The following is a 17,290-nucleotide window of genomic DNA, read 5'->3' as shown; positions in this document are numbered from 1 at the left end:
ATAAATGTTTACTTTAGGAACGCCTCGGTATTCTCCCGGAAGAGCTAGAAGAAGTGGCCAGGGAGAGGGAAGTCTGGGCATCTCTGCTCAAGCTGCTGCCTCCGCGACCCGACCTCAGATAAGTGGAAGAGGATGGATGGATGGATGGATGGATGGATGTTTACTTTGATTCATTTATTTTGTCTATAGTGCTGCACCCATAAAAGGAAAAAAATGTTTAAACTTTTAAAAAATACTATCTGAAGTTTTATTTAGTTGGATTGGTTGCATTCACCATTTGAGAGCAGTTACAATTTTAACTTAGTCTGATATTGTGGATTTTCCTGATATTGTGCATATATAGCCAGCCTCACGTCAGCCCACACCAACTCCACATGCAGGGCATAGAGAAAGAAGAGGAAGGAAGAGTTGCAACAGAATGGCTTAATGTATTTAAAACTATATATTATCTCATTCACACATTTGATGAATAATGTAATTTCAAGTACATTTAAAACAAGTTTTGTAACCCAAACAAGAGCTTATGTTTTACAAATTTCTCCTCACGATGAACTGAGACGGTTGTGGCTAAAATGCATTTGCCATTACACCTGAGGCAAAGGTTGATAATAAGAAATAAAAATACAAACAAACAATATGGAATAAAACACTTTATAATACTTTTTTTGTAAATTTTACTAAAATAACAATTGTCAAAGGAAGGGATTTTGAGTGAAATTAACTTTGTTAAATGACAACCATTACACATGAAACATTCCCACACCAACAGCACTGTGAAGACATAATTTAATAATTCTGTTACATTCCCATGCCTAGCTCTGTTGGCTTTTTTCTAAAGAGACTACATCTGCTTAATTTTATCTATGTAGCCCACCTGACAGATGGTTTAGACATACTTTTCTCTGAACTGGAATACCACATGGGAATATGTAGATCAATATAAATTTAAAAAGTATTGCATGATCATTCACTAAAATAGGTTAATAAAGTGGCAGCTTAAATTAATTACATAGAAAATTACTTATTTCACCACAAAAGCATTGGCTGCTTTCTTTTGAATGAAAGAAGGAAATAATATGGAGATTAGAGGTTCTGTTGCTTTATGTTAGGATATTCAATGTACAAATAGTAGTATTACCAGTACATTTTGATTTAAAATTTTCAAATTCATTTTTAGGTAATTTAACTAAATATTACATTATTCAGCATCTTATATACAATACAATACAATGCAAATTAGACCCCGGGGAAGACCCAGGACACGCTGAAGGGACTATGTCTCCCAGCTGGCCTGGGAACTCCTTGGGATTCTCCCGGAAGAGCTAGAAGAAGTGGCCGGGGAGAGGGAAGTCTTGACCTCTCTGCTCAAGCTGCTGTCCCCGCGATCCGACCTCGAATAAGCGGAAGAGGATGGATGGATGTTTACTTTGATTCATGGATGGATAGCCCAAAATCACACAAGAAGTGCTGCAATGGACTTTAACAGGCCCTGCCTTTTGACATCCCTCCAGCCTTGACTCTCTAAGGAAAAACTCCAAAAAAAACCCTTGTAAGGAAAAAAAAAATAGAAGAAACCTTGGGAAAGGCAGTTCAAAGTGAGACCCTTTTTCTTGTAGGTTGGGCGTGCAGTGGGTGTCAACAAAAGGAGGTAAACATAATACAGTATACAGAACAGAACACAAGTAACCCTCAATACAATATAATAGTGCAATAGAAATATTACAACTCTTCTTCTTCTTCTTTCGGCTGCTCCCGTTAGAGGTTGCCACAGTGGATCATCTTTTTCCATATCTTTCTGCCCTCTAAATCTTTTTCTGTTACACCCATCACCTGCATGTCCTCTCTCACCACATCCATAAACTTCCTCTTAGGCCTTCCTCTTTTCCTTTTGCCTGGCAGTTCTATCCTTAACTTGCTCCTCCCAATACACCCAGCGTTTCTCCTCCGCACATGTCCAAACCAACACAATCTCGCCTGTCTGACTTTTTCTCCCAACAGTCCAACTTGAGCTGACCCTCTAATGTACTCATTTCTAATACTGTCCATCTTCATTACACCCAATGTAAATCTTAGCATCTTTAACTCTGCCACCTCCAGCTCTGTCTCCTGTTTTCTGGCCAGTGCCATCATCTCCAACCCATATAACATAGCTGGTCTCACTACCTGTAGACCTTCCTTTTCACTCTTGCTGATATCCGTCTGTCACAAATCACTCCCGACACTTTTCTCCACCCATTCCACCATGCCTGCACTGTCTTTTTCACCTTTCTTCCACAATCCCTTGTTGATCCCAAGTATTTAAACACATCCAATTTCGCCAACTATACTCCTTGCATCCTCACCATTCCATGACCTCCCTCTCATTTACACACATGTATTTTTTTCTTGTTCCTACTGACTTTCATTCCTCTCCTCTCTAGAGCATATCTCCACCTCTCCTGGGTCCCCTTAGCCTGTTCCCTACTATCACTACAGATCACAATGTCATCAGCAAACATCATAGTCCATGGGGACTCCTGTCTAATTTTGTCTGTCAACCTGTCCATCACCATTGCAAATAAGAAAAGGCTCAGAGCCGATCCCTGATGTAATCCCAACCCACCTTGAATGCATCCATCACTCCTACCGCAGACCTCACCACAGTCACACTTCCCTGTACAACTCTTACATACTTCTCTACCACTCCTGGCATCCTCATACAATACCAAAGCTCCTCTCGAGACACCCTATCATGTGCTTTCACCAGGTTCACAAAGACGCAATGTAACTCCTTCTGGTCTTCTCTATACTTCTCCATCAACATCCTCAGAGCACACATTGCATCTGTGGTGCTCTTTCTTGGCATGAAACCATACTGCTGCTCATTAATCACCTCACTTCCTAACCTAGCTTCCACTACTCTTTCCCATAACTTCATGCTGTGGCTCATCAGTTTTATTACCCTGTAGTTACTACAGTCCTGCACATCCCCCTTATTCATAAAAATCGACACCAGTACACTTCTTCTCCACTCCTCAGGCATCCTCTCACTTTCCAAGATTCCATTAAACAATCTGGTTAAAAACTTCACTGCCATCTCTCCTAAACACCTCCATGCTTCCACAGTTATGTCATCTGGACGAATGGCATTTTCATTCTTCATCCTCTTCATAGCTGTCCTTACTTCCTCCTTGCTAATCCATTGCACTTTCTGGTTCACTATCTCCACATAATCCAACCTTCTCTCTCTCATTGTTCTCTTCATTCATCAGCCTCTCAAAGTACTCTTTCCATCTGTTCAAGACACTCTCCTCACCCTAACCTGCTGCACATCTTTCCCAATTCAGTCCCTCTGTCTAGCCAATCGGTATAGGTTCTTTTCTCCCTCCTTAGTGTCCAACCTCTTAAATACTCATCATGCGCCTTTTCTTTGGCCTTCACCACCTCTCTCTTCACCTTGCACCTTATCTCCTTGTACTATTGTCTACTTTCTGCATCTCTCTGACTATCCCACTTCTTCGCCATCCTCTTCCTCTGTATACTCTCCTGTAATTCCCCATTCCACCACCAGGTTTTAATTTTCCTCTTTCCTCTGTCCAGATGTCACACCAAGCATCCTTCTTGCTGTAACCCTTACTACATCTGCTGTAGTTTCCCAACTCTCTGGTAACTCTTCAGTGCCTGTCTTACCTCCTCCCTAAACTCAACCTTGCAGTCTTCCTTTTTCAGCTTCCACCATTTGATCCTTGGTTCTGCCCTCACTCTCTTCCTCTTCTTGATCTCCAACGTCATCCTACAGACCACCATCCTATGCTGCTTAACTACACTTTCCCCTGCCACCACTTTGCAGTCTTCAATCTCCTTCAGATTGACTCTTCTGCATAGGATGTAATCTACCTATGTGCATCTTCCTCCACTCTTGTACGTCGTCCTATGTTCCTCCCTCTTCTTAAAATACATATTCATCACAGCCATGTCCATCCTTTTGGCAAAATCCACTATTATCTGACCTTCTTCATTCCTCTCCTTGACACCATACCTACCCATCACCTCCTCGTCTCCTCTCTTCCCTTCACCAACATGTCCATTTAAATCCACTACAATCACCACTTTCTGTCCCTTGGGTACACTGTTCATCACTTCATCCAACTCACTCCAAAAATCTTCTTTCTCATCCATTGCACACCCAACTTTTGGGGCATATGCACTAACAATATTCATTATCACACCTCTAAATTCCAGCTTCATAATCATTACTCTGTCTGACTCTTTTCACTTCCGAAACACTCTTGACATACTGTTCCTTCAGAATAACCCCTACCCCATTTCTCCTCCCAACCACACCATCAAAGAACAATTTGAAATCACCTCTGATCCACCTGACCTTACTCCCCTTCCATTTAGTTTTCTGCACGCAGAATATATCAAACTTCCTTCTCTCCATCATATCTGCTAACACTCTCCCCTTACCAGTCACAATGCCAACGTTCAAAGTTCCTACCCTCAGTTCCACTCTCTTTACCTTCCTCCTTTCCCCCTGCCTCCGGAAACATCTCCCCCTTCTTCTTGTCCTTCTTCTTCGGTCAACAGTAGCCCAATTTCCACTAGCATCCTGTTGGGTAACAGTACTACTGGTGGCAGTCATTGTTAACTCGGGGCTCGACTGATCCGGTATGGAAATTTGTATTGTTGTTGTCTGCATAATGATTTGGCAAAATTTTACACTGGATGCCCTTACTGATGTAACCCTCCCTATTTATCCAGGTTTAGGACCGGCACGAAGAAACACTGGTTTGTGCATCCCATGTGGCTGGGTTGTATAGAAATATTACAAGTACAGAGCAGAATTCAATAGTAGATTATATTACATAATACAATTTGATATATATGTTACTCTTTAAAATTCCAGTGAAGTTCATATACTTTTTATTTGTTAGATATGCTTCAGTATGTAATGGATTATTGACATAATGTTGAACTCTGTGTGAGTCTGGATGTTTCAGTGAGTGTCCTCATCCATGACTGTTTCAAGTCTTGGCACTAAGTACTTCAGGGATTGGCTCAGAATTATAAAGAACAAAAACTGGAAAAGCATATTATACAGGGAAAAGAATAATCCAATAATCAATCAATTTTAACATTCCTGGTGCATTTCTAATTATAGACATATATTGAATTGCCTTTTGTATGTCTCTTTTATTTAGATGTGTGTAAGTATATCATTGCTTTGTAAATAGAATATGTTACCTTTTCATTTTTACTTTACAAGTCAACTTGTATTCAACATTAAAGTAGCTTTAATTAGTAAAGAGTGATTTTTTTTTATAAAATATACTATGTGGCACTTTCCAAATTTGTTGGTACTTCATCATTAACTTATAGTATGTAATTAAAACTAATGTGTTCCAGACTATCAACATTCAATTCAATCTTTTTATGTCTAGCAGTATTCACTTTGTACAGGCATGGAGAACTTACACATATTTAAAAATAACCCAATGCACAGAGGTTGGGTTTCCAGAAGAAGTAAAAAAAAACATTTATTGTGGAATTATGGTTGTTTACAGAATGTTCACAAGCTCACCACCGGCAAGGACTTTTGCAGTCTTGGGGAGTACAAAGTACTATTTCTATCTATGCTCCCCTCAAAAAAGCAGTCTTTTATACTGTACAACCTTAAGGCAAGACAGGAGATAGTGGGCAGACCCAGACCAGGGTCATTGTTCTTATATCCAGTCAGTGATTTCATAGTGGATGGTGGAAGAAGCAGACAGAACTGATTCTCCTAACCATTCCAAAATCTATTTGCTGTGATCTCTTTTAACTAGTCACATTCTTGGCATAGTCTACTCTTAGCCATGTCTTACAAGTCAAAGTGTGATCTGTTGTGAAAGTATGGATACAGTACAGAGCATCTGAGTAGCCAAAAAAGCACACAAAAACATTATTATTTATGATCAAAAAACACTTATTTGTAATTTGATTAGAGTCCTTAGGCGGTACCTTCCATTGTGAAGATGTGTCATCCATCAACAAAGTGAACTACTTGCCCAAAAGATATTTCCTTAATTCTGTGATGGCCTATTTAACTACAAAAGCTTCCCGCTCCACAGCAACATAACTCTTTTCTTGGATCAACATGTTAAAAGGAGAGGAATGTTAGGAGCGGTCAAAAGGGATGCAGTAGACAGGCCTTATTTAACTGAACAAAATGCTGTCTTGGTATGTGGTTCAGCTGGACCACAGCACAAACACTCTTTGCCTGTCTTTAACTTTCCGGCCATCTTTGTCCAATAACCAGCTAAGAAAATGAGTGAAAGAGCAACTGCTGGATGTTTTTCACAATAGAAGTGCATCATGTTTGAGACAGAAACTTAAATAACCAGGTTTCTAAGTAGTCTGTGGATTGCTATCAAAAGCAGTTGGCTTAACCACTATCATAATCAAAGACAAATTGGCAGGAGTCATTAACAAGAGTGCAATAAGAATCTAAAATATGTTCACGATTCATATCTATAATCCCAGTCAAAGGGTTACTAGTGTTGTGTTGAAGTTTATAAACAAGTCTATTCATTGTGATGCTTCTTTGGAGTCGGTACTTAGCAATCAGATGACGTCTCTTAAACACCTGGCAATGTCACACACTTAAAAATTGAAAAGAGAAAAAAGTTTAATTGTTTTCCAGCAAGGACATAAAATTAAAACAAAAACTTGAAGATAGTGCTGTGACGATGTGGGTTCTCTTCCATGCTCTCATCGTCTGTTCAATTAAAACGCAGTCTCTTCCTCTCCGTTTACTTTCCAACCCACCTCCGTCTCTTTCCCCCCGGCTCTCCATTACTTGCGGCCAACGGAGACCAACAACCACAAGCTCCTTCAGTTAACCTCCGGCTTGGCCTCCATCAGGAAGTCACTGCCAGACTGCCGAGGTCAACTCTCCTCCCTTGATCCTTTCTGGAGAATAAAAGGAAGTGCAAAGTTAGCAGCATTCAAAAAGAGTGATGTAGACAAGCCTTTCTTAATTCAATAAATGCAGTCTTTGCTTGTGGATTTCACACAAATTTGTTTGGGGAGTTTTTCTAGACCAGGGGCCTCATGTATAACACTATAATGTATAACACAGAAATGTGTAAGAATGTTTCCACATTCAAATCGCGATGTATAAAACCTAAACTTGGCGTAAAGCCACGCACTTTTCTACGGTACCTCATACCCTGTTGTACGAGAGTTCTGCGCTCGGTTTTGCAGACTGGCGGCACCCAGCATCAAAGCAATGCTACTGTTCCTGTGTGGTTACCCTTTCTTAGATCCATATCTACAATGGCGGCTTTATCAAATACACTGAAATTAACCGCATATCGTTCATAAATTTAAGGCACCTGATTGTAATCAACTTGTAACGATATAATGGTGCACAGAATGGCCAAACTATTCCACTGCCATGGCTGCTTTAGCGTTGCTAGAGGACCTCACAAATGGAAGGATTAGAAGAGAATTCGTATTCCGAGATCATACTGATTTCTTGACACATGATGATGACTGGCTTCTAAGTCGGTTTAGATTTCCAAGATCGATCTTCTTGGAGCTGTGTGCTGAACTGGCAGACTTTGGGGAATTTTGCTCTACCTGCTCCTTTGCAAGTTTTGCCCACTCTCGGGTTTTTAGCCACAGGAGCTTTTCAGCGTTAATTGGCTGACTGATCCGGTATTTCTCAGTCATCACTGAGTCATTCCATGCCAGCTGTATGGGATGGTATGATCCGGTTGTCAAGCAGATATATATGATTTAGGTACACTATGGTTGGACAGGCAAACATCAAAGCGCAATTTGCAGCAATGTCTGGTTTTCCCAATGTAATCAGAGTGATCGACTGCACACACATTGCTATAAAAGCACCTTCACAGAATTTCTTTATGTAAATAGAAAGCATTTTCACTCTATTAATGTGCAAATCATCAGTGATGTGAAAATGCGCCTCACTAATGTTGTTGCGAGATGACCTGGCTCAACTCATGAATCATTCATCCTGAGACATAGTAGTGTGGGGAACAAACATGAAAATGGTGCTGTGCATGATGGCTGGCTTCTCAGTAGGATAAGACATTTATTATCTTTTTGGTTACGGTTGTACGTTATATGTACGATGTAACCATATAACACGATTATTCAGGTAACAGTCGTTACCCACTGAAGACATGGCTCCTCACCCCTCTTGCCAACCCACTGACTGAACAAGAGCAACATTATACTAACCTCCACTCTTGGGCTCAGGCAGTGGTAGAACTTACTATAGGGCAGCTTAAGGGTTGTTGGCGCTGCCTGGATAAGACTGGTGGAGTGCTGCTCTATAGTACACAGAAAGTGTGTCACATCATGCAAACATGTACCATTCTACATAATATGGCACTCATTCATAACTTGCCCGTACCTGAAGAGATGCGGTATGATGAACCTGACCCTGGACCACCAAATGATCAGCCACACCGGACAGCATTACAATGTCGAATGAATGTAATTAACAGAATTTAAAAACAGGTAAGCAGATGCATCATTTATTTTTTCACAAATTTAGTTAATTTTTGGTTAATATCACACAATACTGCCTTGATATTTTGTAGTTCATTGGCTACATCCTGTTGTGCATTGGCCATATCTCTCACCGCATCCACCAATGCATTTTGAGATTCCAGAACTGCATTAGTCAGCACACGGCCAGATGATTGCCCAGCAGTTTCCGAGGCAGAGGTGTGTGAGCAGTCAGCGCCCGAAGATGTGGTCAGCACAGAAGCAGCACCATCATCTCCTGGAGCCATGTCTCAGCACTGGGGTCAGCTTTTGTACTATTGTCTGGAAGTAAATAAACAGTAATTAATACCTGATTGTTTGTCTTATTACACATGCAAATTATTTACGCGAGTATTGATAATGGTAATCAAAAAAGAAATAAAAATAGAATAGAATCTCCCTCCCCTGCTGGTAAAATGCCAGTAATAAGTGTGTCGCCAATAATTGCAGAAACTCGTTGCTTAAACGGCGTGAGCTCTGGGAGTTCAGTACCTCCTCCAGTGGAGCTAACATGCAGACGATGAGCTGCGACTCTCCTTTTCACGGCAACTTTGAAGTCTGACCACTTCTTTTTTAATTCGGTCACAGTATGATTTTCTGCTCCAGCACTCTTGACTGTGTCCGCCACGCTATGCCACACCATCAATTCAATTTCCTTTTGTTGTTAATGCCACTTCCTAAGCTACCAAATAAAACATTTTTCCTGGCCTCTGCTTCAGCTAGCAGGATCTCCATTTCGCATTCGCTGAAGTTTTTTTTTTTTGTTTTTTCCCGTGCTTTCGCCATTGTCTTTCTGAAGTGCTGAAGGTAAGGGGCTATTTATATTGATTTGCATATTCAAAGAGGGTAATTCTGGGAGGAGTTGGGTGGGGCAGCAGGCACGTGAGTTAATTTCCATGCTGACCGGGATTTATGTAGTGGAAGAACGGGGAAGTTGGCGAATGCACAAATTTATGCATCTGGATTTTTCTGTGCTTAAATACATTTCCGCTTTTGTGCTTACGTCGTGTTATAGTGCAAATGCTATGCACTGCATTATGCATGAGGCCCCAGGTCCATCAGTGGTTCTCCTGTCTAAAACAATTGGACCACAAACATCTGACAGAACACAACCCATTAAAGAAAAGCATGTACTTATTTATTTTTCATTCAAAGCCAAGATATGATTGCCTCTTTGGACACCTTAACTTTGCCATAAATGACTATGAATCCCAAATATTTGGCCTCTGATAAATCAAAATGACATTTCTTAGGATTAATATGTAGACTAGCTAAATTGAGAGTGACAAGTGCATATGCTGAAGTCTAAGGTCAATTAACTTCTATTATTCTAAGATCTAACAACCTTTGAACCTTCAGTTCCACTTCCACCAAGTTTACCTTAGAGATGCCGTATGGTCATTTTGTAGCCATTAGACCTACCCTGGAATCAATATGGCTATTAGGCAAAATTAAGGTAATTAAACAATCATTCTGTACAACCCACAATTATCTGACGTGTACAGGCCTTAATTGAAGCCAAAACTTTAATTTGTAATCATATAAAAGTTCTATTAATACTTAGCTCAGTCCCAAGTCAGCATTTCAGGGAACCCAAGGCCATAGTAGATTTAAAAAATATAATTGTTCTTTATTTCTTTTTTTCACTGTAAAATCAAGTAATACAATAAGCTATTTTTTTTTTTTGAAAAGGCACTTGGCAATATGCTAAGATTTTAGAATGAAAGGTGTGGACTAAAGCCATCACTGTTTCCCCAGGTATACATTAATGCAGCCTATTTAGAATTTATATAACCTTGCCTGCATCATCTGTAAAGTCTTCAGATGTTCCTTTACTAAGGGTCACATTTTCTCAAACTGCTGTTTTAGGTGAGCGATGACTGCAATATAGAAACTCAAATAGTGAAAAACTGTTAGGGTTCAATGGAACCACTGTACAAGCTAATAAAACTAAATGGAGAAGTAGGTCCCAATTCCTTCCATCATTGTCCACTAACTTTCTTAACATCTGTTTCAATGTTTTATTAAATGATAATAGAATGAACTTCTGGTTAAATATTTTAGAAATATCCACAAGCTGTAATATCTCTTTCAGGATTTCAACACACATAAGTACCTTAGCTACCTCCTTCACATTAGTCTTTCCTTTTATAATACAGATTGGGAGGCCTTTGGGTTATCAGGTAGTATAATCTACAATAATAAGAGAGATTTATGGGTGTACAACACCTTTTTTAAGGGGTCCCACCACATCCATCACAATCTGTTGAACAAAATATTAGTTAAAGAAAATGTAATCCAAGGTGTTTGTTGATACATTGAGACATGAGATAGCTGATACTCTTGAAGAAGGGGGACTTTAGCACTTGTTAATATGTGGGATTTCAGATGTAGCTGACACTTACCAATATGCCAAGTGGAGTGCAGCAATGGCAGTGGTAAAAGCAAAAATCTCCATCAGGTATGGGAGTAGTTCAGTGAGGCCATGGAAAATGACCTTTGGTCAGTCTTAAAGTGAATCTGGCAAACTGTCAGGTGACTTAGGAGGGAGAAGGAGTGCTTCACTCATGCTGTTTAAAGCAGGGATGGAGTACTGCTGACCTCACCTGGGAATATAGTTTGGTGGTAGAAGCAGCACTTTGAGAACCTCCTAAATCCCACTGACAAGCACTCCTTTGAGGATGCAGAGTCAGACAATGCAGATAGATAAACATGAATCAAGCACTCATTTCTTAGACAAAAAACATACAAAACATTTTGTGATGTCAATATAGCTGTTATAGGTTGTGTATGTAATTGTTGGACTCCCAACACTCATTAAAATGTGAGAGATGACAAAAGTGTTCAATATTATGTTGAACAACTAAATTTAACAAAAAAAAAATTACTAAGTCATCAAAATGCTGTTTTAATTCTTCCTCAAAAATAAGGCGTAAAACTTTGAGGAGATGTACACTTTCTATGTGCTAGATAGAGGGGTGGGCAAACTACAGCCTGTGGCATGGGTGCAAGCGGCCCAAAGGCTATTCACAGTGAAATTTACTACTCCTGCTATCTGGCTGGTGTAAACCTACTGGATATTATATGATAGAGTCTGTCCACCCTTGTACTACACCATCAGTGGTCTGGAAGGTTGCTAAAACCAAGATCATAAAAGTGGATTTTACAGTGCTACTCTTTTACAGGCAATATCATAACAGCTTGCTTAAATGTGCATATTAAAATAATGGAAAATTGCTAAAGTCAAGGAAATTTTTAGTTCGTCAAATCTATGCAAGAATATCTGAATATCCTCACAAACTGTCCCCTTTCTTGTATTGTATAATTTGATCAGCTTTTTTAAATTGCATCCAAGGACAAAAGAAAACTCTTCTTTAGCTCTAGTTGTGTAATTCTACAAACATACCTGTTGGTAATACAGGTAACAAGGTACAATTTTCTAAAGAAGTGCTTAAAATTATTTTTGAATAGAAATGCAGCAGGCGTGAAAACAAAACTAACCCTCTCTTTCTGGCATTTTCCACCAATTGCCTGCATTATACCTTTACTGTGCAATGAAAATGTCATTTCCATTTGGAGTTAATAAATGTCATGTTGGGAAGATTCTTCTTTTCTTAAGCTTCACATTCTTTTTCAAGAGTTTCATCATTCTGCTGGGCGGGTCGACTGGGAGAAAGTTCATTTCAGATTTTCCTGCACTTTTGAATGTATATTTACACAGCTCTCCCTCCATTTTATGATTTGTATTTACCTCTAATCGGCCCACTGCTTGTAGTTTCTGGCACTAATTTCCAAAACCTATATTTATGATAACCATTTCCTAACCTTGCAAAGGTGTAGTAAGGCACCTAATTTCATTTCTTTACTGCTTAGGTAACCCTTATAGGTAAAAACAGGCCAAGCTTTTTAGTTAATTATTTAATAATAATAATAATACATTTTTTTTATATAGCGCCTTTCCCATGCTCAAGGCGCTTCACAGAAAAAAACAACAGCAGTGTATATGTAACATTGGATCTATTTTACTGAATAGAACAATGAAACAGATAACAAAGCATTAAATAGAATAAAGAACAATAAACCAGAGTAAAATACTAAATTCAATACTAAAAGAAAAACTTAGCAAATAACCTAATTTGTGATATAGCAGACACACAAATTATCCTGAGCACCTGGACAGAAAGAAAGGGCAGAATGTTAAGTTAAGTTAAAAGTGAGAAATGTTGTATTCTCTTTATACTGATTATTTCCTTACATTCAGTATTTTTCAAGTAAATGTTATTTTTTTCACAAATATGGTATATTTGCATTTGACACACAATGTTGTGTTCTAAAGTTAAGTGTTTAAATAAATAAAAAAAAAAAACAAAAAAAAAACATAGCCAGTCATATTGTTTTATAAAGTAAACTATAGGGTACAGAGCACCACTGGAGAATAAAATCCTAAAAACTTATTGAATACATCCTCTTTGAAATGGCAAAAGAAAACTGTATGTTTGGGAAAAAAGGTAATTTTATTGCACTATTTATTCCTTGCACTATTTTTCTCAAGGTAAGAATATATTTTCTAATTGTGATACCAGTAGTCTTCCTGTGAGAAGTTTTCACATAAAAATGGAAGTAAATCAACAATGTGCATGAACAGTTTACTTTGATTTTGCTACTGCAGAAGAAGACAGATACTAAAGTAATGCACACAGCTGGCCTTCTTTAAAAATGGCAGAATCAAATGATGTTTTTTTTGTTTGAAAATGACATGTATAAGCAATTTTACAATGCTTACCTATTCGACAACATTCTTGGTTTGAAAAATGGATGTATTTTGTACGTTTTTAGGCTTTTGTTTTCCAGGTGACTCGTGACCTATAAGGTCCCATTATAAAACACCAGGGGCCTCATGTATAACGCCGTGCGTAGAACTCGCACTATAACATGGCGTAAGCACAAAAGCCGAATTGTGTTTACGCACAGAAAAATCCAGATGCAGGAATCTGTGCGTACTCCAACTTCTACGTCCTTCCGTTACATAAATCCCGATCAGCGTGAAAACTAACGCTCGTGCACGCGCATTATGTAACGCCCCAAATCCTCCCAGAATTACGCCTATTTGAATATGCAAATCAATATAAATCGCCCTTAAGCGCAGCCTTCTGTGAAAAGACAATGGGAAAAGCACGGGGAAAATATAAGAATTTCAGCGAATACCAAGTGGAGGCAAAGGAAAAACATACTATTTGTTCAAATAAACCATGGTATAATCAACAAAATGAAGTTGATCGAGTGACATAGCGTGTTGGAAAAACTTGAAAGCTCACATTCACAAAATCGCACAGTGCCGGAAATAAAAAGAAGTCACATATCAAAGTTGCCGTGAAAAGAAGAGTTGTAAGCCCACTGTCTGAGTGTCATATGAAAGTTTATTAGGGTACAGAGAAAAAAGGCACACGGTGGGGAAAAAGCACGAAATGTTAACTTTAATCTCGAATTTTCCACTTTAATCACGTAGTTTATTTTGTCATTTAGTAGAACATTATAAACTTCATCTTAAAATCGTTTAATTAACCAGTTTCTCAAAATTACATCGTAATTAAAGTAGCACGTTAAATGCTTTGTTTTGTATTTGATCTTCTACTCGTATGTGATCTATGTGTGTTAATCACTACTTGCTTCTTAAACTGGCTCTCTTCCTCCAACTGGACACAGAGTCCATTACATTCGTGATATTACAGCTCTCTGAATAACTAAAATACTGAGATGTATACGTGATGTCATTTTCATGATGATAGGAGCTAAAGCACATTATTAAACATGTGTTTCATGAGCCTCGTGCTCATGACAAGCATTTATCTTTTGTCGAAATTTGTCGCTGCGTTTTTAGCTGTGTTGTTATTTTCTCTTTCTCTTTTATATTCAATATATATTGGCGTAGCCGCCACTGCAGTCCTTGCTTTTCTTTCCCCAAGTAACCGATCGCCATACAATCAGCTCTGTAATAGACGTTAAGCCATCTGTAAGCTTAGCGCCGATTCTTCAAAACGTTTAAGGAACATTGAAATATCTTCGTAGTACATGTTTAATTATTCTATCCTTCACGACACTCCCAGTGAAGAATATAGATTATATAAAAAAAGTTAAAGTTTTATGTGTATAATTTAACAAACATATTTTGAGTGCATTTAAAGTTCTTGGGATTAAACTGTTTCTGAACCGCGAGGTCCGTACAGGAAAGGCTTTAAAACATTTTGCAGTGGCTGAGACAGCGTGTCCTTAAAGCTGTATACCGATAATTCTCTTTCCGATCAGCTGCTGTGATTCACACTCAGATACAGTGATATAAATACTCAGAGTCGTGCAGTGAGAGTAATATGGAAAAAGATGATCCGCTGTGGCAACTCCTAACGGGAGGAGCTGAAAGAAGAAGAAGAAGAAGAAGGTGCAGTGAGAGTAACAACGCTAAAGCAGTTATGGCATTTGGAATACTATGGCTGTTCCCTGGACCATTATATTGTTACGAGTTAATTACTATCAGATGCATTACACTAATAAACAATATGCGGTTAGTTTCTGTGTATTTATAAAGCCGCGTCATGAAAATAATGAGTAATCACACAGGAACAGTAGCATTGCTTTGACGCTGGGTGCCGCCAGTTTGCAAAACCGAGCGGAGAACTTGCGTATGACAAGGCATGAGGTACCGTGGAAAAGTGCGTGGCTTTACGCCAAGTGTAGGTTTTATACATCGCGATTTGAACGTGGAAAAGTTCTTACGCAACATTTCTGTGCGTACGCACTGTTTATACATGAGGCCCCAGAAGTGGCTAGGTGTATTAAAAATTTATAGAAAACACTTTAGAGCACAATTTCCTGTGGCAAATGTGTATATACCATGTTTGTGATGAAATAACTTCGACCTGATAAATACTGAACTTATTCTCTAACTCAATATTATATAAACATACTGGAATGTGGAATGGAAAAGGCCACTGCACTGCATTTTTACAATGGATGTACTCCATTAATAAGGAACTCTGATATGAACTAGTCCATGGAAAGGACGATGCACAGGCAGTGGCTAGGAAAATATTGAGGATTCTTTCTTTGATTCTCCAAGGGCATTTTACTGGAGTATCTGATATGTTAATTTTGCGAGGTTCTTGCCCAAATTCAGAATCTTCAGATTGAATTGTATTCCACCGTTTGGCAGGCTGAGGGGTGGGGGAAGCGTGACATCAGGAGTAGAGAGCCAGCACTTGTCCAACTGGCAAATTTATTTGGCAAAAGGGAATCTCACAATTTTATGCTATTTGAAATGTATCCTGACATGTTTAAATTATTTAATGATCTGTAGGGATCGTTGAAGTCACACAATTCACAATAAAATGTGATGTTATGCTCAAATCAAAGAGTGTTTTAATGCAATTATTAAAGGTGGGACTTCAAAGCCCCTGTGGTTTTGAAGGAGCAGATGGCATGGTAATGTCGCAATCTACAGTGATTGAAGAGGACCTCTCATGTGGGATGTGAAAATTTGCTAACTTATACTGCATTAAAGTCCTTTTCAAAAGAAAAATAAACTTAATTGCATTAGAATAAACATATAAACATTTTAAATTTCTGTAGACGCAGTATGAATACTTCACATTGCAGTTTTGATAACATAGATGAGCTTAAACTGTATAACTAAGTGCTTTAAATGTATGTAAAAAGCTAAATAGATTGTTTATGTCAACAAATATTACTGGAAAGTTGACAACCTCTAAAGACGTAATATAATTTCTTGGAAGTTAAATGGCTGATAATCAGGTACGCTAATTCTTGTCTTTGACTATTATACTGTGAAATGGGACACTCCCTAGAAAAGTAATACAAAGTGAAATGCTTTACACTCATCCAGTTAACCATGTATGGCTTTATCTATGTAATTAACATTTCTCATTATCGCAAACTCAAAATGAATGTTTTTTCCTCTCTTTCTTGATTAGTTTCTAAAAAACATATCTATTTAACATACTTATAATATGTGTCAGCTACTCTGACTGCATTTAAATTATTTTCATTTCTTAAAAATGTTAAATAACTGTAACATGCAAACACTTTTAGATTTACACAGAAATGAAAACTGCCATATTATTTGTATTCTTAAGAAAATATTACCACACTAAACAAAAAACAGCACTTTTTAAGGTTTAAAGAAATGGCTTTACTAGGATATGCAAATCTTGAGAATAAAACACATTTTCAACTAAATGAAGAGGAGGTTGTTGTTGTTTTGGAGGGAGAGATCATGCTGTTTTGCTGAAGAAAGCAGTCTTTGGAAGAGCAGAAAAGCAACAAATTTGTGTACTAACTTACACCACCTTGCCAGCAAGTCTAACCAACTTAGTATGGTTGTGAATGTTATAAAATCAATACCTGCAAACATCATACAGACTTTTGCACGCATGAAAAGGCACATTTTCAAACCAAGATCTTTATTTTTTCACCAATATTTCTACATAACATGCCATATGTGTCTTCATGTTGCTGTTTGCCTCTGTGACTTGGTTTCTTTATCACCATCAAATAAAGCATGTTGAGGCTTTCCATAGTCTCTGCCTCCAAATTATTCTAGGGAATACTGAAAACTAAAATACTAAAATCTGTCCAAGAACAGAATCTCAGAGTATTGAGTCAATCATTATTCTTTGGGTGGTTCAGTGTGTAGGACATCAACAACAACATTTTTTATATAGCACATTTTCATACA

This window comes from Polypterus senegalus, chromosome 10 (genome assembly GCF_016835505.1).
Source record: "Polypterus senegalus isolate Bchr_013 chromosome 10, ASM1683550v1, whole genome shotgun sequence".
Taxonomy (NCBI): Eukaryota; Metazoa; Chordata; class Cladistia; order Polypteriformes; family Polypteridae; genus Polypterus; species Polypterus senegalus.
Note: the sequence above shows the minus strand (reverse complement) of the source record.